Consider the following 25,368-nt stretch of genomic DNA (forward strand, 5'->3'; position numbering starts at 1 on the left):
GAGTAATAGTAAATATTATGCAGAATTGCCATGTAGGCCTGGAGATCTTTGTTGGACTCTGTTCCGTCCCCATGGAGACAGATTAGGGGGTGGTTTCGGTGTTGCCCATGGCCCATCAATTGTGGATATTATAAGACAAGACATATTTTTTTCTATAATAAACGCTACCTGTTGGGACCTAGCAGGTGGAAATTATTATTATAATTGGCAAGATTTTTTTGATATATAGATTTTATAATTAATAAAGATTTTTATAATAGATAAGGTTTATTTAAGACAGTTTATGTTCGCACAACCTGCTAATGGTCTGAGGTCAGCCTGACCTCGAAAGCAAGCCACGTGTTAATACCCCACTCCCCATCAACGGCTATTCATGCCTGCTAGAGGAGCACAATAGGTAGCTTAGGCAAGAATATCTATCACCTTAGGCCAAATCATTGTTAAAGTAAAAATTAGATACCTATTATTCTGCTTGCTATTTACTTATTTTTTAAGAATAAAAGTACAGTTTGTACGTAATCGTCATTTAAAATCTAAAACTAAAAGAATAGTTTGGAATAATAAATTAACATATATTGTTGTTTGTATAATCATGCATAAAAGTAAAATGTATAAAAGCTGATGCTCTCCTTTCAATAAACGGGTCATCTGCAGCACTTGCTGAGGGAGTTGGCTCCAATTCTTTCTGCGCCTGTTTGTAGCCCCTCCTCCTGTTTGTCGGCTCCTGGCTGCTAGGGCTGGACCCCGGCAATAGCCCAAGTAGAGGAGCCACTCCTCTTGCTCCTTGAACTTGAGGCAGAGTCCTCTCCTTCCCTGAGTCTTCACAGATGTAGCTGACATCCAAAGCAGCTGGCTGACTCCCTATCATATATTACACTGCTGTCAGGGTGTCGTGTACACAGTGGTGAAATAGTTGTCTTGACAAATGGGAAAACCTGGAGAGATACACGTAAAAGAATGAAAATGGAACATTTTCACACACCATGTAAAAAATAAACTCAATGTGGATGGAGGACCTTAATGTGAGGCATAGTACTCTGAAAGAAAAGGAAATGTCAAATCCTTTTGATTGTTGATTGACTCCCTGATGTACACATGTGGCCAGCCTCACCTCACTGTATGTATTATATACGTGCCCTGCCTTAGGTATCGGTGAGGCTGTGTTCCCCACACAATGTGACCTGGGGTGGATGTAATCCTATCAGTTGAATTCATGACTGACAACGAAAACCTCAAGGTCTAGACTCTTGGGCCACAGCATCCAACAGCCTATAAGTTTCCTTGTCACCAAACTGCCATTAGATGGCAGACAAACACCACCATCCACAAAGGTCCTAGGCCTGATCTTGGAAATTCTGGGGAAGTAGGAGGGAGACTGTCCCATTTTCAAGAGGGAGCCCCTTCGAATATTTAAGGTCTCAGGTGTGGTGAGGACACTGGAGAAGGAGCTGCCGTCAGGGTGGGTGGTGGAGAAACCCGCTCTGGGTCCTGGGCTCTGGGGCTGGAAGCCTGGCCTGCCCCCCTCCTCTCTGACATGGCTGTGTCCACACAGCCCGTCTCTACCCTTGCTGAGCAGGATCCATCTCAGGCGGCCACCTTTCCCCACCTGCTGAAGCTGACACCGTCAGCTCAAAGATTAGAGACCTGATGTCATTGGCATCCTCAGGCCCTCTTAGGTCACCACCGCCTTGTGAAGGTCCCTTTGGGGACTCTCCTTGCCCTCCACCTTAACGTCCATGCACAGCAAAATCCAACATGTGGAAGAATCTCTGAGCCATGGGCACAGCAGGCCTTCCCCTTCTGCTCAGGGTTCGAGACCCCAGCTCTGCCCCGGTGTGCATTGTGCCCTGCATGTGCTTGGTGTGTGGGTGATGGTGTGAAAGGTTTCCTTGAGCCCACACTCTGGACTCTTCCTCTACTCAGGGAGATAATGCGATTTAGTGGGACTATTTCTAGGCACTCTTTAATGCAATGTAAATTGAGGTTTCTGGTCATCTGACCTTAAACTTTACCAAAAGCTTCTATAACCTTGAATGACCTTGTATTGGTGGTGGATTTGGAAACAGTTTATTTTTCATCCTCAACTTTCAAATTACAGGAGATATAAAACAGCCACAGTTTAGAACAAATCTCTTCCTAAGCCATTTCACTTTTTGTTTGGTTTTGTTTTTATTTATTTTTATTTTTATTTATTTTTGTCATTTGTCTTTTTTGGGCCTCACCCGCCACATGTGGAGGTTCCCAGGCTAGGTGTGAAATCGGAGCTGTAGCCACTGGCCTACACCACAGCCACAGCAGTGCCTGACCCAAGCCGTGTCTGCGACCTACACCACAGTTCTCGGCAAAGCCACATCCTTAAGCACTGAGCAAGGCCGGGGATTGAGCCCACAACCTCATGCTTCCTAGTCAGATTCATTTCCACGGCACCATGACGGAAACTCTCATTTTATTTTTTGGGTAAACTTAAAACTTGTAGGCCTCAAATTGTATATGTCAGTGCAGTTCTCGCCTGAACATGCATTATTTCCTAACATGTGGATAAACAATCTTTAAATTGAAGCTTTGAAAAGCCATATGCTGAGGTATAAATTTAATTTCTTTAAAACCTTTGTAATGAGCTTGAGATAGAACTTGATCTTGATCGGGAATAGGGACAGAAGAAGAAAGTGATCAGAAAACACACATAGGTAAACACACTTACACACACATGCACACTTCAAGGAAAAGTATATATGAAAACACATGCAGTGAGATCCTGCTGAGTAGCACAGGGGACTATATCTAATCACTTGTGATGGAGCGAGATGGAGGATAACGTGAGAAACAGAAAGGCTATTCATGTGTGACTGGCTCACTTGGCTGTTCAGCAGAACATGGCAGAACACTGTAAACCAACTATAACGGAAAAAATAAAATCATCTAAAAATGTTTTAAAAATAGGCGTTTCTGTTATAGCACAGTGGAAACGAATCTGACTAGTAACCATGAGGTCACAGGTTTGATCCCTGGCCTCGATCAATGGGATAAGGATCCGGTGTTGCCATGAGCTATGGCGCAGGGTGCAGATGCAGCTCGGATCTGGTGTTGCTGTGGCTGTTGTGTAGGCTCCTGGCTACAACTCTGATTTGACTGCTCTCCTGGGAATTTCCATAGGCTGTGGGTATGGGCCTAAAAAGAAACAGAAAAAGATAATAATAGTCCCCATTGTGGCACAGTGGAAATGAAGCTGACTAGGAACCAGGAGCTTGCCGGTTTGATCCCTGGCCTCGCTCAGTGGATTGAGCATCTGGCATTGCTGTGAGCAGTGGTGTAGGCAGGCAGCTGTAGGTCCCATTTGACCCCTAGCCTGAGAACCTCCATATGCCATGGGTGGAGGCCGAAAAAGTAAAACAAAAGAAAAAATTCTAAAAGTACTGTACAACACACACACACACACACACACACACAAATGCAGTAAGACTCAGCTAGCACTTGCCGAGATAACCGCTGCTCCAGGAGTCCTCATGGACAAGGATGACACAGGGACCCCTGGGTGCACACAGGCTTTCCCACTGTGTGTGGGGATGCAGCTTCTCTCCTTTGCAGCCACACCCTGAAGGCCTGGGGCTCCCTGGTCTGGTGACACTGACAGCAGGGCGGCTTTCTCTCCAGCCCCATGGCTCCTCCTCCCTGGCCTCTCTGCAGCTCACAGCAACTCCACAGGCTGTGGTCTTGGTCCTCACCCTGCTTCAGAGAGAAAGGATCAGACTGGCTTGGGGCCGGCTTTATTTTCTCCAAGTCCAGGGCCTTCCTCTGTGACTGGACGAAGAAGCAGTGGTGGTTGGGGAGATGACCAGCACTGGCCACGCTGGCTACACCAATGCCTTCCTCATCTCCCTCCAGCTCCACACCCGGCACTGGGCCAGCAGCGGCAGCACCCCCTTGAGGGGACAGCCTCCTGTCTCCCCTGTGACTGCCATACCACAGGCTGGGCTCCCTTCCTGTCTGTGCTGGTGCCCTGTCCACACCGTGTGGGCTGCAGCCCAGGTACGGGCTCCTAACCTCACCTGCCTCCATGGTCCGCACCTCCCCCTGCTTGAGCCCCAGCTCCCTGCCACCCACCCCTGAGAACTGGCATCTCTTAGGAGATCTGGTGATGCAGGAATCCGATGCAGGTGCAGGAAACACAGTTAGTTCAGGGAGACACAGTGGGTGGTTGGTCTGAGGAGGATCAAAGAATGTATCTCACCCAAGACGTCTGAGAATCAGACCATAATGGGAAATTCTCCAGCTTCAAGAATAGCTCCAGGTACACAATGAAGTGGTATTATGAAATTCCCTGCAGTATTTCGAAATACTTCATCCCTGATATTCCTGCTCTTAGATGGAGATGGAGCAAGAAAGACAATGGGGAGCCTTGAATGGAGGAAACCAAACACTCTCCCAACAGGACGGTGCACTGAGTCCGTCCTAGGGTCTCCAGGGAGAAAGGTGTTTTTGGCAGCAAGGGTGTGCTGCCTGCTCTGACCCGAGTCCCCAGGGCACAGCCCCTGGGCTGTCACTGAGACCAGCCAGCCCTGCAGCTGTGCCTAGCCCTCCCCTCCCCCGGCTGATCTGCTTGTTCCCAGAGCACAGCCCACCACCCTGGACACTTACTAAGAGTCTGGGCCCACCCTGGGCAGGAGGCAAGGGTGATCAGGACCCAGCATGGACATGAGGGCCCCCGTGCAGCTCCTCGGCCTCCTGCTGCTCTGGCTCCCAGGGGAGGAGGGAGACCCCCTGAATGACTCCCACGGCTGACACCTGCCCCTCATCCCTGCTCCCTGTCAGGCCCCTGAGTGTCTCTGTGTGTCTGGGACATGGGAGCATCCCCTCGGCCACTGGGCTCAGTACCTCTGGGCTCTTCAAGGAAGTCCTCTGACAACAGGAATATGTGTGGTTTTTGTTTCCCCTCTCAGGTGCCAGGAGTGCCATCCAGCTGACCCAGTCTCCAGCCTCCCTGGCTGCATCTCTAGGAGACACAGTGTCCATCACTTGCCGGGCCCGTCAGAGCATTAGCAGTTATTTAGCCTGGTATCAACAACAACCAGGGAAGCCTCCTAAACTCCTTTTATGTGATGCATGCACTTTGCAAAGTGGGGTCCCATGCGGGTTCAAGGGCAGTGGATCTGGCACCCATTTCACCGTCACCATCAGCGGCCTGCAGGCTGAAGATGTTGCAACTTATTATTGTCAGCAGCTTAACAATGCACCTCCCAGAGTGTGACAGGCCAGCACCTAACCCCCACCCCCACCCCCACCCCCGGGAAGAAGATGTGTGAGGCTGGGCTGCCCCAGCTGCCCCTGGTGCCTCCATCTGCTGAGAGCATTTCTCAGACCACACGTTGAAGGTCATGGCAAGTTTTTGCTAGAAGGGCCAGGGAGCATTTTGTGCTGAATTCATGCGGATATTGTTTTCAAGTTTGGGAGGAAAACATGATAGGACTGTTTTCTGTAAGAAACCACCAGCCTGGCTGCACAGTGGCTGTACCACATTGCATCCCCACCACCAATGAATAAGAGGTTCTTTTGTTCCACATCCTTGCCAGCATTGAGTGTTGTCACTGTTTGGGCTTTAGCCCATCCTGACAGGTGTGCAGGGTGTCTATTGTTTTAATTTGCATCTTCCGATGACACAGAGTGTGGAATAACTTTTCGTATGCTTACTTGTCATCGGGCTGTCTCTTCGATGAACTGTCTAGTATGGTCTCTGCCTCAATTTTGGACCAGGTGTTCATTGCCATATCGTTCAGTTTTTATAAGTTCTTGCTTTTTTTGTGTGCATGTTCTGGATTATCCATCTTTTTTTCCATGTGGATTTTGAGATTTGCTTCTCTCAATGTTTCTTGCCAGGTCTTGTTTTAATACAGGGAAGAAGTGTTTAATCTACCTGGGGTAAGTTCATCCGGGAAGCAGAGACTAGCAATGAGGCCCTCTCTGCCCTCCCCCAAAAGCCAGAGCACATCTGACTGCAGGTGCTGGCTGCCTCCACTTCTGCCCACTCTCCTCACCCAGAATAATGGCTGCCTTTGCCTCCTTACACTGTAACGGACACCAGTGGATCAGACTCCCTGGGGGACTGTGGATGACAACGACCTGTTCCACCATGTGGAAGGCACTGATTGTTTCTTGTGTTTGCCTTTTCCTTACTTGCTGGCCAGAAATATTCTTGGAGATTCCACATAACAAAGCATTGGGTCCATGCGTGCAGCACAAGTTGGAGCCATAGGAGAACTTTGTGAAAAAACATAAACATTATGCCTCAAAATTTGCAAGCGGTTAAGAGGCAAATCCTAAGAAAGATATATCACTTCCCCAAACTGACAAACATTAGGAAACTTGCCCATCAGGATGACCAGGAAATAATTGGATAGTGTCCTTGCAAATATTCCCCCAAAGGAAATTCTGGAGTCAGACAGTCAAAGAGATGAACACTAGCTTATATGAAAACTCATGCCTCTTCTGAATTAGGCCAAATTTGAGAAAATACAAGAGCAGAAAATGATCCTTCATTGGTTGCATGAACCTCAACTGCAAAATCAGACAAAGACAGAGCAAAGTGGAAAAAGGATGCTCCCTTCAGCCTGTGAACTTAGGTATAGACATCTGAAAGAAAATGCTGGCAAACCCAAACTGGAAATATATAAGTGAAGTAAGACATTACGAGCATCCGCAGCTTTGATGAAAAAGCTCAAGTGGGGTTTTAAAACCTGTATATGTAATTTCCCAAGTGAAAGGTGAAAGATTTATGCGATCTGAAGAGAAACCAGAGTTTGTCATTTCCCAAATTAAAAGATTAAAAGATAAATAATGAGCACCTCAATAGATACTTTAAAAAGTATACATAGAAGACAGTACCTACTGGTGATAAAAGTACTTGGAAAGAGCAGAGTAAGAGGCAGTGCACAACTTCATATACGATGTAGAAAAACCCACACTAATCCTCATGCTCCTCAAGGGAATGGGTGGAAATACGTTTTCACACTTACCGTGTTCACACAGGCCTAAGTTCCCATAGGAGAACAACAGCTTGATAAAGGGGAGTTCATAAAAGAGCCTCAGGAGACAGTACAAACGGACAATAAGGCAAAGGAAAATCCTCAAAGCCCAGGCTTACAGAAGCACTAGAAGCAGAGCATACTCTGACCTCATGCTCTATGTCAGTGGAGAAAAGAACAACCCAGATTGACAATGTGGACAGCCCGACTCAGAGGAAGTGAGCATCCTGGGGGAGTATGGGAAGAGAGTTCATCCCAGCAGTGACAGAGAAGGCTATGGAGCCAGGAGGGGGAGCAATAGGCTGCACCCTAGGAGGCAATGGTCACTTCCCAGAGGGAAGCACCAAGGACACACACGAAACCCTGCCTGCAGTCCCCCAGAGAAAGGACAGCCTTGGCCTGGGGAAACAGGGGCCTCCGGAGAGTGAAGTTGTGGAAATCAGCTCCAGATATGCATCCTCTGGCAACCACAGAGCACCAAAGAGTCAGAAGACACAGCACCAAGGGGTTTAAAGGATGCACTTTCTTGTAGTGGATACAGACTAGGTGTTGGTGTAAAGAAACCACCTCAGCAACCTAAAGAAAGTTCCTCCTGCTCCTAAAGAAACGTGTCTTGCGGATCAGGAAATAGCTACTCCAACACATCATCGAGGGAACACGGTTCTCAAGGGTTGGCTCCAATGTGGAGATAGGAATGTTGAACACCGAAATTCTTTGGGAGGCAGCAATACCTTTTAAATGCTTCAGAGGACATCCCATTGTGGCTCAGTGGCTTAATAATCAGCCTTGTCTCTGTGAAGCTGATGGTTCAATCCCCTGCCTGATCAGTGGGTTAAGGATCCAGAGTTGCTCTGGCTCCAACTTTACCAGTGGGATAAAACTGGGAACTTCCATATGCCACTGAGGAGCCTGAAGAAGGGAAATTTTCAATTCTTACCAAAAAGAAGAAAAGGTCCCACCATTCCTTTAGAATGAATACAGAATAATGACCCAAGTAAGTGAAGACATGAAATAACACCAAAAATACAAAATCTGCATCTTCAGAATGGACATGGTCAAAGAAGAGTAGCATGTAGAGAATGGCAGCAACACTAACGCAAAAAAAAAAAAAAAAAAATAAAGGGAAAATGCCACCCTGAAAGTGTAGACAAAATGAGGAGGTGCCCAAGGAGAATAGAAATGACTGAGGGAAGAGGATGCAAGAATGGTTGGGAGGAAGAGAGCCAAAGTCACTCACATCCAGGAGGTAAGGTGAGATCAGGTGCCATGAAGAATAATGCAGACGGCAGGAGTGGGCAGCGCAGCATTCCTAGAAAGTCTCATGGAACAGACAGGACCTCTCCTTTGGCTGTACTTCTATACACTCTCCTTGACATTTAAAGCATTAGATTATAAGGATAAAATATTCCCAAAATATACTACACTAAATGTTCAAGAAAAGTCAGTTGGATTTGACAGCAGCATACAAAGCACATGTGCATGCTTTTATGTTATTTTTTTCTTTCTACTCATTACGATTTTCCCTCAGAAACTAGCACACTGTGTGTTAGGAAGTAGAGAAAAAAAAAGAAAATGTTCTTTAAGAATTTACACAAAGAAGGTGGTCACATTTTGATGTATAAATGCTATTCGGAATTAGAGCTATGAAGTCTGAGTTTGAAACGTAAAATCAACAAAATTCATTGACTTGTGTGTTCATGGACTTTTTCAATTGGTATAAATTCTGTTTTAAACTAGATCTGCTTTTCAATGACTGAATTAGAGGTTCTTTATTTTATTGGACCCGGAGGAACATTAAACTAAAATCTCTAGGATACGCTTTAACTGTCTAGAAAGTTTAAATATCTATATTTTCACACTGACGTTGTAAATGAGAGGTACACATTTTGTATATCTTAATTTACACCTCACCACACTATTAAGTTTTTGCTATGAAATCCAAGTTACATGGAGCAAAAACAAAGAGTTTAATAAATGAACTAAGACTCTGTGATTTGTTACATATTCCTTTTGAAATGTTTTTTTATGGCCACAGCAACAGCACTTGGAAATTCCTGGGCCAGGATGGAACATGTACCCCCAAAGCGACCCAAGGCATGGCTGTCGGATTCTTAACCCCCTAGCCAACAGCCAGAAATCCAACCTGTTTCTTAACAAATGAAAAATTAGTTCGTATTTAAAAATGAGTGTTTTGGAGTTCCTGTCATGGCACACTGGAAACGAATCCGGCTAGGAACTCGGCATTGCTCAGTGGGTTAAACACCTGGCATTGCTGTGGCTGTGGGGTAGGCCGGCAGCTGTAGGTCCCATTTGACACCTAGCCTGGGAACTTCCCTATGCCTCAGGTGTGGCCCTAAAAAGGAAAAATCATAAAAATAAAATACAAATGAGTGTTTCACGGCTATAGGTCCGTGTCAACATGCCAGTTCTCTAGTGTGACTGAAGTCACTTCAGAGCTGTGTCTGGACCTCAGGGAGAAAGACAGCCACCTCCTAGTGGCTGAAAGAGGAACAACGGTGCAGCCCTTGGACCTGCCACTAGAGAGAGGAAGCATGTGAGATGAGGCTTCAGGCTCTTTCATCTAAGAAGAAAAGAGAGAACACACTCCAAGATATGCAGGTTTGATGACTATAGGGCTCTAATAGAAAATCACTCCGTCTGGGAGTTCCCGTCGTGGCTCAGTGGTTAATGAATCCGACTAGGAACCATGAGGGTGTGGTTTTGATCCCTGGCCTTGCTCAGTGGGTGAAGGATCCCACATTGCTGTGGCTGTAGTGTAGGCTGGTGGCTACAACTCCGATTAGACCCCCAGCCCGGGAACCTCCACATGCCATGGCAGCAGCCCTAGAAAAGGCAAAAGGACGAAAGCAAACAAACAAACAAACAAACAAAACTAGGTCTGGACCTCAGGGTCGAAGGTCTTACAGTCAGCTTTTTCCCACCTGGGCAGCTCCCCAGATTTCTACTAAGAAGAGCAGCCTCTGGGGCTCATATGTGTCATCACGGTGACGGGGATCCTCAGAGGTCCAGTGAGTCCAGCGGTTTATTAACGTAGCTGAACAGAAATGATTTCCAGAAGAGAACATTTTGATCACATCGATTGATGATTTAAATGTTTGATAAATTTTAAGTAGCATTCATTGCTATTTTTAATTTTAAAATGACTTACTCAACTAGGACTAGAAAGACTCAGTACATTCAAAAGGATGACCTGTGAGCACAAGCAGGGGAGCAATGAGAGATCTTCCTGAGACTGTAAGGGAGTAAAGAGAAGTGGACAGCTGCTCCCATGAATGTCAAGATAACGGGTGAAAATGATGAGAATGGTGAGACGTGATATCTCTTGGTTCAATGTGAGTGCCTCCACCCACCTGCTCTTCCCCTCTACTGCCCCACCAGGGGATTTGCATGCTGTCCCCTGGGGAGGACCTGCCCAGGCCAGCCTGACATAAAAGGGCAGCTCTAGTCTGGCTTGGACTGATCAGGGCTCATCCGGGCACAGCTGACCATGAGGTTCCCTGCTCAGCTCCTGGGGCTCCTCCTGCTCTGGGTCCCAGGTGAGGATGGAGGGGAGATGAGAAGGGGAAGGGGGTGCTGTGGGGGCAGGGCTGCTTTTTGTGGCATGTGCAAACATGTATGTGCACATCTCTCACCCTCTGCCAAGGGCAGATGTTTAGCAAAGAGAGAATGAGGATAAAACCAGACAAAATAAGTACCCATCCTCTGGTGAAAGTGTGGGCAAGTAGACACATGACCTCTAGAGATCTTTGATGCTGTAAGTCCTGGGGTTTTCTCAAGGTGAATATTTTGGGGAGACTCTCAATCAAAAAAGAATCTAGCATGAAGAAATAACAGTAGAGAATTGTGAAAATTACTCATGATACTGGCTCAGAATGCTCTTCTTCTCTCTCATTATTTCAGGATCAGTGGGGCCATCGTGCTGACCCAGACTCCACTCTCCTGTCAGTCAGCCCTGGAGAGCCGGCCTCCATCTCCTGCAGGTCCAGTCAGAGCCTAGATATGGAACAATTTGTTGAGTTGTCCAGCAGAACCAGGCCCAGTCTCCACAGCTCCTGATCTATGGTGGTACCAACAGGCCTCTGGGGTCCCACAGGTTCATGGCAGTGGGTCAGGCACAGATTTCACCCTGAAAATCCAACAGAGTTTTTGGCAAGGCTCTCCTCCCACAGTGATACAGCCTTGACACAAACCCTTCCTGGGGCCCAGCTGAACACATGGTGTGTGTTGTCTGGGGAGCAGAGGGGCAGAGCTCTGAGCCTGTGTAAGAGGAAGAGGTGGGAACCAGGGGCAGAGGGTGCAGCTGAGGCTGTGGCCACAGAGCCTCCTCCTCCTCGACACCACATTCAGCCTGTCCTCTGGCTTGGTGATGCCCTTAGAAACTGGCCAGTGAAGGAGCTGCTCGGTCACCAAGCTTAGCTGAGTCCATTTTTTCAGCCTTTTTTTCTCCTGGGCCAATCAGAACTTACCTGGTGTGGATGATAATAGAAAGCATACTTACAGGTTAAAACAAATGCATACTAGAAAAGTTGATCTTTTTAGGAATGCAGCCTTGGATTCTATTTTCCAATGTAACTCACTTCTCAGCAATGAAATATCAATCCTTTAGTTTACCTTCCATCTTGTGGAGTACAATGTTGAAATACAGCGGGCTAAATTTAATAGATTTGGGACTGGCCAGCCAATACTGTGGTTACATGCTTCGAGATGGGATATCCCATTGATGGCTTGCAGTGGCTTAATAATCAGCCTGTCTCTTTTTTTTTTTTTTTTTAAAAGCTATAGAGGACTTCCCATTGTGGCTCAGTGGCTTAATAATGAGGCTTGTCTCTGTGAAGCTGATGGTTCAATCCCCTGCCTGATGCAGTGGGTTAAGGATCCAGAGTTGCTCTGGCTCCAACTTTATCAGTGGGATAATACTGGGAACTTCCATATGCCACTGAGGAGCCTGAAGAAGGGAAATTTTAAACAGCTACCAAAAAGAAGAAAAGGTCCCACCATTCCTTTAGAATGAATACAGAATAATGACCCAAGTAAGTGAAGACATGAAATAACACCAAAAATACAAAATCTGCATCTTCAGAATGGACATGGTCAAAGAAGAGTAGCATGTGGAGAATGGCAGCAACACAAACTCAAAAAAAATGAATAAATAAAGGGAAAATGCCACCCTGAAAGTGTGGACAAAATGAGGAGGTGCCCAAGGAGAATAGAAATGACTGAGGGAAGAGGATGCAAGAATGGTTGGGAGGAAGAGAGCCAGGGTCCTTCACATCCAGGAGGTAAGGTGAGATCAGGTGCCATGAAGAATAATGCAGACGGCAGGAGTGGGCAGCGCAGCATTCCTAGAAAGTCTCATGGAACAGACAGGACCTCTCCTTCGGCTGTACTTCTATACACTCTCCTTGACATTTAAAGCATTAGATTATAAAGATAAAATATTCCCAAAATATACTACACTAAATGTTCAAGAAAAGTCACTTGGATTTGACAGCAGCATACAAAGCATATGTGCATGCTTTTATGTTATTTTTTTCTTTCTACTCATTACGATTTTCCCTTAGAAACTAGCACGCTGTGTGTTGGGAAGTAGAGAAAAAAAAGAAAATGTTCTTTAAGAATTTACACAAAGAAGGTGGTCACATTTTGATGTATAAATGCTATTCGGAATTAGAGCTATGAAGTCTGAGTTTGAAACGTAAAATCAACAAAATTCATTGGCATGTGTGTTCATGTACTTTATCAATTGGTATAAATTCTGTTTTAAACTAGATCTGCTTTTCAATGACTGAATTAGAGGTTCTTTATTTTATTGCACCCGGAGGAACATTAAACTAAAATCTCTAGGATACGCTTTAACTGTCTAGAAAGTTTAAATATCTATATTTTCACACTGATGTTGTAAATGAGAGGTACACATTTTGTATATCTTAATTTACACCTCACCACATAATGAAGTTTTTGCTATGAAATCCAAGTTACATGGAGCAAAAACAAAGAGTTTAATAAATGAACTAAGACTCTGTGATTTGTTACATATTCCTTTTGAAATGTTTTTTTATGGCCACAGCAACAGCACATGGAAATTCCTGGGCCAGGGATGGAACATTTACCCCCAAAGCGACCCAAGGCACGGCCATCAGATACTTAACCCCCTAGCCAACAGCCAGAAATCCAACCTGTTTCTTAACAAATTAAAAATTAGTTCGTATTTAAAAATGAGTGTTTTGGAGTTCCTGTCATGGCACACTGGAAACGAATCCGGCTAGGAACTCGGCATTGCTCAGTGGGTTAAACACCTGGCATTGCTGTGGCTGTGGGGTAGGCCGGCAGCTGTAGGTCCCATTTGACACCTAGCCTGGGAACTTCCCTATGCCTCAGGTGTGGCCCTAAAAAGGAAAAATCATAAAAATAAAATACAAATGAGTGTTTCACGGCTATAGGTCCGTGTCAACATGCCAGTTCTCTAGTGTGACTGAAGTCACTTCAGAGCTGTGTCTGGACCTCAGGGAGAAAGACAGCCACCTCCTAGTGGCTGAAAGAGGAACAACGGTGCAGCCCTTGGACCTGCCACTAGAGAGAGGAAGCATGTGATATGAGGCTTCAGGCTCTTTCATCTAAGAAGAAAAGAGAGAACACACTCCAAGATATGCAGGTTTGATGACTATACGGCTCTAATAGAAAATCACTCCGTCTGGGAGTTCCCATCGTGGCTCAGTGGTTAATGAATCCGACTAGGAACCATGAGGGTGTGGTTTTGATCCCTGGCCTTGCTCAGTGGGTGAAGGATCCCACATTGCTGTGGCTGTAGTGTAGGCTGGTGGCTACAACTCCGATTAGACCCCCAGCTCGGGAACCTCCACATGCCATGGCAGCAGCCCTAGAAAAGGCAAAAGGACGAAAGCAAACAAACAAACAAACAAACAAAACTAGGTCTGGACCTCAGGGTCGAAGGTCTTACAGTCAAGCTTTTTCCCACGTGGGCAGCTCCCCAGATTTCTACTAAGAAGAGCAGCTCTGGGGGCTCATATGTGTCATCACGGTGACGGGGATCCTCATGAGGTCCAGTGAGTCCAGCGGGTTTATTAACGTAGCTGAACAGAAATGATTTCCAGAAGAGAACATTTTGATCACATCGATTGATGATTTAAATGTTTGATAAATTTTAAGTAGCATTCATTGCTATTTTTAATTTTAAAATGACTTACTCAACTAGGACTAGAAAGACTCAGTACATTCAAAAGGATGACCTGTGAGCACAAGCAGGGGAGCAATGAGAGATCTTCCTGAGACTGTAAGGGAGTAAAGAGAAGTGACAGCTGCTCCCATGAATGTCAAGATAACGGGTGAAAATGATGAGAATGGTGAGACCGTGATATCTCTTGGTTCAAATGTGAGTGCCTCCACCCACCTGCTCTTCCCCTCTACTGCCCCCACCAGGGGATTTGCATGCCATCCCCTAGGGAGACCTCCCAGGCCAGCCTGACATAAAAGGGCAGCTCTAGTCTGGCTTGGACTGATCAGGGCTCTCCGGGCACAGCTGACCATGAGGTTCCCTGCTCAGCTCCTGGGGCTCCTCCTGCTCTGGGTCCCAGGTGAGGATGGAGGGGAGATGAGAAGGGGAAGGGGGTGCTGTGGGGGCAGGGCTGCTTTTTGTGGGCATGTGCAAACATGTATGTGCACATCTCTCACCCTCTGCCAAGGGCAGATGTTTAGCAAAGAGAGAATGAGGATAAAACCAGACAAAATAAGTACCCATCCTCTGGTGAAAGTGTGGGCAAGTAGACACATGACCTCTAGAGATCTTTGATGGTGTAAGTCCTGGGGTTTTCTCAAGGTGAATATTTTGGGGAAACTCCAATCAAAAACGAATCTAGCATGAAGTAAATAACAAGTAGAGAATTGTGAAAATTACTCATGATACTGGCTCAGAATGCTCTTCTTTCTCTCATTATTTCAGGATCCAGTGGGGCCATCGTGCTGACCCAGACTCCACTCTCCCTGTCAGTCAGCCCTGGAGAGCCGGCCTCCATCTCCTGCAGGTCCAGTCAGAGCCTTGAGAATATGGAAACAATTTTTGAGTTGGTACCAGCAGAAACCAGGCCAGTCTCCACAGCTCCTGATCTATGGTGCTACCAACAGGGCCTCTGGGGTCCCAGACAGGTTCAGTGGCAGTGGGTCAGGCACAGATTTCACCCTGAAAATCAGCAGGGTGGAGGCTGAGGATGCAGGCGTTTACTACTGCCAGCAAAATAAAGAATCTCCTCCCACAGTGATACAGCCCTTGACACAAACCCCTCCCTGGGGCCCCAGCTGCACACATGGCTGTGTGTTGCCTGGGGGAGCAGAGGGGCAGATGCTCTGAGCCTGTGTAAGAGGAAGAGGTGGGAGAACCAGGGGCAGAGGGTGCAGCTGAGGCCTGTGGACCAGCAGAGCCTCAGCTCCTCCTCGGACACCACATGTTCAGACCTGTCAGCTGCCTGGCTTTGGTGAGATGCCCCCTTAGAAACTGGCCAGTGATAGGAGCTGGCCTGCAGGTCACCCAAAGCTTAGCTGAAGTCCATTTGTTCAGCCTTTGTTTTCTGCCTGGGCCAATCAGAACTTTTATCCTGGTGTGTATTGATAACCATAGAGGAGAGCATAACATCAGGTTAGAAACAATGGCACTATAGAAAAGGATTTTTTAGCTGCAATTTCAGCCTGTGTGATTCTATTTTCCAATGTAATCTCATGGCTCTCTCATGCAATGAAAATATCACATCTCTTTCACCCTTCTATTTCTTGTGGATTTTTCAATGTTGATTTTCCAAACCCTCTGACATTCTCCCTTGCTCTGGATTTTCTTGTCTTTTTGCAACTTAAATAATTTTGTGCAGATTACAAGCTTGATGGTATATTGTCATAAAAAGGAAAAAATGTCAAACATAAATAAAGTGACTCATTTCGTGAATACAAATCTCACTCACAGTTCTAGGTATAGATATAATTAAATGAATAACTGAAATGTCTCATTTTTTAAAGGCTTTAAATATATATCTGAATATATGTGTCCTGCACCTTTCAAGTCATGACACTGTCCCTGAGCTTATGTCAACAGCCCACTAGGGGGCAGTCACGTCCAATTCTTACCTCACATGTCTATCCTCTTGCAAGTTTTGGTCCTTCTGGTCCAAAGCTTTTCTTTATCTGCCTACCACAGTGAGGATTACAATGCTCTTCTGTCTCCCTCTTCAAGCTTCCTCTCGGCAAATATTTACATTCAGATAAATGCTATAGCATGTTTTTTTGTTATCTTTTTTTTAATACATATTCTTAGGTCAGTTCAATTCCAGTTATAACCAACACTACGGGTTTATGTTGCAATGAAGACGAATGATTTTTACTGAGTTTTACTTTAAATATTACCACTAAGCCCCAAAACAATAGGTGTTTACCTGTCTGGTTAGTAGGATTGCCTGCATTTCTGTGACCAGGAGTTCTTTGCTTTCATGTTTCCATAGAATCCAAGAATTCTCCTCTTGCTATTGTCTTAAATAAATCATTTTGATGCAATAAGCTTACCTAGAATTGTAGACTAATAGACAGTCTCATAATGGGTTTTAGATTTCACATGAGGCTGTCAGGGCCCAGAATTAAGAGCCCATCTCTTGATGGAAGAGCCTCGCAACTGCCCAGGAAAAGAATATGGGATTTAAGATTCCCACATGGAAGTTTCTAAGAATTTATTATGGCCTGTAGTTCTCAGTAAACTTTATAAGACCTCCCTGCCTCCTTTCAGGAATACACATTGTATCTCATTTTATTTTACTTTCATTATTTTTTTTAAAATTTTTGCTCCTTTTTATGAACTTGGCCTAGCAGTTGCTTTAGAAGAGTCCACCTACACATTTCTGGAAGCACTGAAAAGTGAGTGCAAACAATGCTTCAAAGAGCATTTGAACTCTGGCTTATCTTTGCTTCTGGTGAAAAGTGAATGAGTGGATGAGAAGTCACTTCTGTGAGGCTAGTGGGTCCCTGAGGCAGAATTCACTGTTGTCACTACTGAGGTGGTTAATAGATTTGTATTATAAGGTGAGGAGTGAGCACTAAAAAACTCGCTCATCTCTTGTGTCTTTCCTGATATGATCTTCCCTTTTGCATTAAACTGGTGATGTACAGGCATTGTTATTGAGCTTTAAGAAATCAAATAAGAGTTCCCTTATGTTGCCATGGCTTAAAAATCCAGGAATGTCACTGCAGTGACTTGGGTCCAATCCCGAGCCTGGATCTTCCAAATGCTATGGGCTCAACAGAAAAAAAAAAAAAATCATTTTAAGTGTTTTAATTTAATGTTGGTTTTCTTCCCAGAATGTCTGCAGTGTCCCATTTTCACAATCATAAGAATTGCTAGATTCCTGAAGTCACTGACTATGAAAGAGAAGCACTGAACTTGAGAATTCTCAGCTGAGAGGCCCCATTTGGCTTTATGTGCATGACCTTATCTATGACGTTCTGAGAAAATCCTGTCTTGCTGAACCCAGGGCACCATGCAAATCCTCCTCCACAGGCAGGGTCTGCCTTGCGGGTCCCAGAACCTCCCTGTGCCCTCACTGCCCACATCTCAAGTCACCTGACATGCTTACAAGGTCAAAGAGAACCTCACATGTGCACGAGGGAGAAGATTGCTAAGCAGCCTGTACAGCCATGGCTTTGAAGGAGATTTATTTCAGGTACAAATACTGGGTTTTAAGGGTGAGCTCAGAGTGAAGTTCCTGGAGCAGGTGAAGAACCTACAGAGCAGAGGAAGCTCAGGCAGATGATACAATGCAATGACCGTCTTCCTTGGTGCAATTACTCCACGGGGAGCAGGATTCAGCACATCATTTAATGTTTCTAGACAAAAAGCCTTCGTCATGAACACGTGATTTCCCACTTCTCCTATTGATCATTTTTTATGTCTAAGGAATTTTTAAATTCGTTCCAAGAGAAAAGAAATAACAACGAGTCAACCATTAAATACAGATGCCTGTTAGGCAGATGGAGAGGAAGTTCTTGAGGATCCAGAAGAGTCATGTGTGGAAACATTGTTTCTCCATGTTTTGAAATAACTGATAGAGTCAGAGGTCAAAGCATTCGCAGAGCCTTCCCTGGGCTTTCCATAACCCAATGTCCCTTTAAGCCATGGACTTGATCCTCTGGTGAGTGACAGTGTGCTGTTGGTTTGACAGGCAGCCAGCTCCAATCCCAGGTGCTCAGGGCTCAGGATCTGGTCCAGCCCACCTGCCCCTGGGGCCCCCTCTGCTGGGGCCTGATCTCAACACAAGGAACCTCCATCTGGATCCAGACAGGGAACAGTTCTTGCTGTCTCTCATCTTGATTGAAGCAGCCCAGGTGGGACTCTGTGGGGTAACAAAGTCTACAAAACACGGTTCCCAGAGTGTGTCACAGTCTCCATCCTACAGAAAAATGCCAGCATGAACATAAACTCAAACATGAACAAGACAGTCTTGCCAAGCCATGAGTGTCCTGCACTGGCTGGAATGTTCAGGAAAGCAGCCCTGCATCTGGTTGTAGAAACACAGACATTGCCTGGTAACTTCAAAGCCAGGAGTAACACCCAGAATCATTTGGCTAGCACCACAAACAAAGCCAAAAAAGCAAATGCTTCCAGAAATAGATACAATGAAGTGGAAAACAACATTTTGACAGAGAAATGTCACATTTGTAATTGTACATTTACCTCTAGACCCTGAGAATGGCAGCAAAATGAGATTGTTGCAGTCGTGTTCACATTATAGGTGAACATAGGTTTTGCTCAGTTACCGTTTCAGCTTTGTTTCACCATCCTATTATTGAGCATTTCCCAGAGAACACTGAGACAAAAGCTTCTTGTGGAATCTCCATACTATTTTGTATTAGGTAATTTGTCTTGGTCAATTAAGTCTCAACTTGGGGTTAAATTATCCAGACTTTAATAAGAGGGCAAAGTCTAATTTTTCTAATCCCCAAGACTTTATTTTCAGAATAAAAGCCATTTAACATTGTCACTGTTATTCAGGGGCTGTTCAGGTCAACATGACCTGCCTCAGTCTGAAACATTTGAGGAATCATGTGCTTTTCCTATTTCATGAAGGTGGGACTGACAGGCTGAATCCCTGAGTAGTGCTGGCTGGAAACCCTGGTCCACAGTGACCGTTCAAAAATAAAGCCCAAGAACGTGCCCATAATAGACACAGACTATCCCGCTACGTGAAAATAAAGGATCCAGTGATTATTCTCCTCGCAAACAGCATTTCCTTTTGAATTACAGACTCAGGATTGTGACTAAACATACCCATCAGTGAGAGGAGGAGGTTAATATATATATACACATGTGTCTGTGCATACATATATGTAGGCATGTACATGGCATGATCGCCATATATAGATGGAGAGACAGGGCAGAGAGAGACAGAGACAGAGAGAAACAGAATTATAAAATAATATGCACCAGATTTAAACAGGTTCAGATATTTCATTTTAGTGCCTGAGACATAACATTCTTATGCCTTTTCTTACTGCCTGAAATGGGACATGAGCTCTCTGCACAGCAGACATAACATCTTTTTTCCTCAGTCAAGTCCTGTTTCTTAAGTGCTCTTTGAAATGTAATTCACAAGGTACCTGGAAACAATCCAATCTGACTGACTCTAGGTTCATAAACAGTTAACCTGGGACGAGCAGGTACCTGGCAGCTCTTGCACTGGCTCAACTCTGTGCTGTTACTGGGAGAAAACAAGTGTGATCAGGACTCATGGGGAGGGAGCGGTCCTCCCATCTGGACCACCTGGGGAGGCTCTGAGGCAGACGGCCATGCCCTCCTGGTACTGACCCTGGACACGCACGTCTGCACCAGGGTCTCTGATGCTTTCTTACTCCAGCCGGCCATGGGCACCGGGTGCTTAAAATTACATCAGACTTTCACAGTGAGATTCTTCTTCCCACTAACTCAAGAATTATGAATTTTAGGTATCCATTTTATCCTAAACACAGAATACCGTTATATCTCTTTGCTCAAATCTGAGTCCCTCCACCCCCCCACCCCTCAACCCCACCCAGGTTCTTTCCCCTCTGCTGCCCCCACCAGGGGATTTGCATTTGCATGCTGTCCCCTAGGGAGGACCTGCCCTGGCCAGTCTGACATAAAAGGGCAGCTCTAGTCTGGCTTGGACTGATCAGGGCTCCTCCGTTCACAGCTGACCATGAGGTTCCCTGCTCAGCTCCTGGGGCTCCTCCTGCTCTGGGTCCCAGGTGAGGATGGAGGGGAATTGAAAGGGAAGGGGGTGCTGTGGGGGCAGCACTGACTTTCATGTTTATTTGCCCACATGTGTGTGCACATCTCTCACCCTCTGATGAGGCCATGAACTGTTTAGATCAGTGAGCATGAGAAGGATCCATATGAAACCCAAGTACCTATAGGATGTATGGTGAATATTTACTTCAATACTTCCCTAACAAAACTCAGAGTTATTGACTCAGGCAATGGTGAATTAGGGAAAAGAAAATATCCACATTTTTTGAGCAGTGTATAAGTTCTCTAAGTTTGCCTACTATCTGTCAGATAGCATCTTTGATAAAAAGCTGGTTATTAATTATGAGCATCACTTCTTAGCCTGCATAGTATAGGGTAGGAAATTCTGATGCATTTTTGCCTCTGTGGACTCCCATTGCTATATTTCTATCCTATATAATGTATAGTCTGCAATTCAGGCCCCTCTGTCTTTCTTTAATAGACAGTGGGTACTTTTCATTTTTCTTGTGTCTAGTTTGGTAAATTTTGCATGCACGTATGTGTGTTTTAACTGATCCTTTTCCCCCTCGGTTTTGATATTTTAGGCCAAAAATAGTTTAAATTATTCTCTTAGCTTTTTCATATACATAGGCAGTATGCAAGCTTATGATATTTCTATTTTTATGTTTTTATGCTATCCTCCATTCCATTGTGGGGAATGTCTGAATACTAAACATAACTGAGATTCCCAGAAGAAAAAAAAAAGTGAAATCACATTATTTAATGCCCAGAACAGAGGAGTGTGGGGTTACTTCAAAGTTCATGTTATAAGCAGATATTAGTGCCTGTATTGAGTGGTGTCTCAATCAACACTCTTTTGTCGCCATTCTACATGCTATAAAGGAGTAAATTAATATGCTACAAAAGTAACATTGGAAAATATTTTTTAAAATAATACATACTCTGAAGCTAGTGAGTATTTCACCTGCAGCAAATATAACTCCGGCAGCTAGCCCCTCCCACTGACTTATGTCTTTTCGCATAAAAAATACACTCACCCATTCCTAAGAACCCCAAAAGACCCTCCCATTACAGCTCAGCTCAAAGGCCAGAATCTTGTCATCTAAATTAGATCTAGGTCCAGACGAGGCTCCTTGGTATTTCCTGAAGCACAGGTCCTCAAGTTCAATTCTTCTCAGTTTATAGACACGTGAAAAACAAGACACAAGATCCCTTCCTATATACACTCAACATACAGTGGTAAGACAGGCAATATAGTCATTCCTGCTTCCTGCTTAAAAAGAAGGCAGAGGGCTGGCACACAGGACTTGGGTCTACATCGATAACATAATCCAGCTGGACAGATGTTGGAAGTTGCTTGATTAGCTCTCAAATCCTGGGAATAATTCACCATGGGTTCTGGCACAGCTTTTAGTTCTGCCCTCCAGGTCACTTTTCTTTTTTATACAAAGTAATAAGGATTGGCGGCTGAGAAGTATTTTCAGGCTGCTTCCACCCTCCACAAGTCTGGACTCCAAATCCTCTCTTCACTCTATAATGCCTCTGCCCCTCTCAGTCCCAACAGCCCACCTCCAGTTACCACATCTGCACCCGGTTTCAACTGCGGTGTGACCAGGGGACCAAAACCTGGAGTTTAAAACAACAAAACTTTGTTATGTCACTCTATAAGAAGCTTGACACAGATTAGTTGGGGGACTCTGGCTCAAACTCCGGGATCTCATCTGCAGCCTGTGCCAGTCAGGAGAGCTCCACCTCAATCTGACTTACATGGTTCGTGGCAGGTGTCCTTCCCTCACCAGAGAGCAGCCCATCACATGGCCACTGGCTTGCCCCAGATCTAGTGACCCCAAAAAACAGAGAGTAAAGGTATTCAAGACGGAAGGCATGTATTTTTGTATCCTAATTTCCAAGGAGACAAAGTACTGCATGTTATTTTTCACTGGGACATGCAAATTATGTAGCTGGCCCTGTTCTCCTGGGATATATAACAGACATGTGCCAGATTGAAGCTTCCAAACTTCCTGTGAATGGGACATACCTAGAAATTATCATATTAAGTGAGATAAGTCAGACAGAGAAAGACAAATTTTATGTGATAGAATTTATTTGTGGAATCACATAATATGTAATACAAAAGAACTTATTTACTAAATAGAAACAAGACTCAGATTTTGAAATCAAACCTATAGTTACCAAAGGAGAATCATGAAAGGGAGGGATAAATTAGGAGTTTGGGATTAGCATATACATGGAGTTCCCATAGTGGCTCACTGGTTAACAAATCCGACTAGGAACCATGAGGTTGCAGGTTCGATCCCTGCCTTGCTTAGTGGGTTAAGGATCTGGCATTGCCGTGAGCTGTGGTGTAGGTTGCAGGCGAGGCTCGGATCCTGTGTTGCTGTGGCTCTGGCGTAGGCTGGCGGCTACAGCTCCAATTCGACCCCTGGCCTGAGAACCTCCATATGCCGTGGGAGCAGCCCAAGAAATGGTGAAAAGACAAAAAAAAATGCACACTACTCTATATAAAATAAATAACCAGTAAGAACATATTGTACAGCACAGGGAAATCTACTCAATAGTCTGTAATAACCTGTATAGGGAAAGAATCTGAGAAAAAAATGAATATGATGTGTATATGTATAACTGAATCAATTTGCTGTACACCTGAACCTAACACAACATTGTAAGTCAAATATACTACAATAAAATCTTTTAAAAGAAAGTCAACAAGAACAAAACAAACGATTTCACATGTATTCTAAAAAAAAATTATTATGACTGAGCTCTGCTATATCAGCAAGGAATACCCTACCTCCATTATTTTATTCCTTCCTTGAGGAATGAAATCAGGCCAGCAGAATTCAATTAAGGAAAAGAAAGAGGGTTATCTTACTATCCTTTCGAACTGACAGTAGCAGTATAACGTCTCACCCTTCATCTTTTTCTTTTCTTGTGTGTATGTGTGTCTTTTTAAGACCGTACCCAGGGCATATGGAGGTTCCCAGGCTAGTGGTTGAATAGGAGCTGCAGCTGCCAGCCTATGCCACAGTCATGGCAAGACCAGATCTGAGCCACATCTGCAATCTACACCACTTTCAGGACAATGCCATATCCTTAGACCACGGAGTGAGGCCAGGGATCGAACCCGCATCCTCATGGATACTAGTTGGGCTCCTTACTGCTAAGGCATGATGAGAACTCCTCACCCATCATCTTTTTTGCCTTGCTGTTTAGCTGTAAATCTCATCTTTCCACTTTCAAAATGCGGCTTGTTGTTGTTCTTAATTATAGATGTGTGGTAGGTATATGAAGGAATTTATGGTAGGTTCTACTCAGTACCATTGAGTAGACATTAACTCACTTGAGTCAAGAGAAAATAAAAGATTTTAATGTTTAAAAAAAAAACCCAATGTGAGAAAAGACGGTTTAGTAGAACTAATACGTGTGTACATATTGGAAGAGAGTGCTGAGTCCTCATGGACCCAAGTGTGCAGTTGAAAACAGCATTAAAGAGACATTTCTCCAAATCCTGTACTCAACTGCCAGTGAAGTAATTATGGTCCTGAGGGCATAACTCAAAGAGGGGCAGTGGTTGGTGGTGTCAGGATTATTGCTATGGTACTGGTCAGCCCAGTTTATTTAGCATCAGAGTGGCAGAGGCTGGAACGCTGAATCCTGTAGAATAACAAAAGTCTGGTTGCAGAAAAGCAAAGGAAAGGAAAGGTGATATTGCCAGGAGACTGGAGTTCAGTCACAGCCCACTGGAGAGTGAGCAAAGTCATGACCATGTGACCACCATGGCTGCTCATGCAGGAAGTTTCACTCTCTGTCATTTAAGCACCTCCTCCCACCCCCACCCCCACCTACCACATAATTTGCATATGTCTCCTGTATCTAAGCCCCTCAACATCTCTGAGGCCACATGCTTTTCAACGGGGGAAGACCTGATCTACCCAGAAAGGCCAGGTCAAGACTATGGGCTCCCAGCCTCACCTTCTCTGCTTCCTGCTCCTCTGGATCTCTGGTAAGAGAAATATTGGCTCTTTTCCCAAAAGTCCTCTGAATCTTTGGAGTTTCGGTAGTGGTGCAGTGGTTAACAAATCTGATTGGTATCCTTGAGGATGCAGGTTCAATCCCTGGCCTTGCTCAGTGGGTTAAGGATCCAGCATTGCCATGAGTTGTGGTGTAGCTTGCAGATGTGGTGGCTTGGATCCCACATTGCTGTGGCTGTGGTGTAGGCCGGTGGCTACAGCTCTGATTGGATCCCTAGCCTGGGAACCTCCATATGCCATGGGTATGGCCCTAAAAGAGACAAAAAGACCCCCCAAAAAAAGTCCTCTGAATCTTGACCCCCCCAAAATTACATTTCTATAAGAAATTGATTTCTGTTATTTCTCTCCAAACAGGATGCTTTGGATTTATCTTTTCTGTTTTCCTTCCTCAGCCAGTACCAGTGCAGAAACAACAGTCACTCAATCTCCAGCATTTGTGTCAGCGACCCCAGGAGACAAAGTTAACATCACCCGCAAAGCCAGCCAAGACATTGATGATGATATCATGTGCTATCAACAGAAGCCAGGAGAAGCCCCTAAGCTCCTTATTAAATATGCTTCCATTCACATCACTGGGGTTCCAACCCGGTTCAGTGGCAGTGGGTATGGAACAGATTTTACTCTGACAATTGGAAACATGATATCTGAAGATGCTACATATTATTTCTGTCAACAAGATGATAATGTACCTCTCACAGTGATATCTTCTCCTACAAAAACTTCCAAATGCCCTAAGTGGGGTGACCTCAGCTGCTACTTAAAATATTCAATATGTGGAACTAGGTGACCAACTGGGATTTATAAGTTTTCATCATGCAAATGCAAACTCACTTCCTTTTTCTATTTCTTTCTATAGTTTCTTCTGCCTCCATCGACAGATGATTGGATTAGGAAGATGTGGTATATATACACAATGGAATACTACTCAGTCATAAAAAAGAATGAAATAATGCCATTTGCAGCAACATGGATGGAACTAGAGACTCATACTGAGTGAAGTAAGTCAGAAAAA

General features: G+C 44.8%; 2 long non-coding RNA genes and 1 gene segment (V, D, J or C); all 3 read left to right on the forward strand.

Moving 5' to 3' along the window:
- The window catches only part of LOC100736878, a 106,951-nt gene that overhangs the window by 37,584 nt on the left and 43,999 nt on the right, over positions 1–25,368 (forward strand).
- Positions 14,553–15,102, forward strand: LOC110259983. The gene is made up of 2 exons (XR_002342536.1): positions 14,553–14,629; positions 14,995–15,102. It is a non-coding gene; the product is annotated as an uncharacterized LOC110259983 (long non-coding RNA).
- On the forward strand, positions 20,152–25,267 carry LOC106509767. The gene is made up of 4 exons (XR_001307614.2): positions 20,152–20,303; positions 24,204–24,328; positions 24,749–24,959; positions 25,213–25,267. It is a non-coding gene; the product is annotated as an uncharacterized LOC106509767 (long non-coding RNA).

Source organism: Sus scrofa, chromosome 3 (assembly GCF_000003025.6).
Source record: "Sus scrofa isolate TJ Tabasco breed Duroc chromosome 3, Sscrofa11.1, whole genome shotgun sequence".
In the NCBI taxonomy this organism is placed as follows: Eukaryota; Metazoa; Chordata; class Mammalia; order Artiodactyla; family Suidae; genus Sus; species Sus scrofa.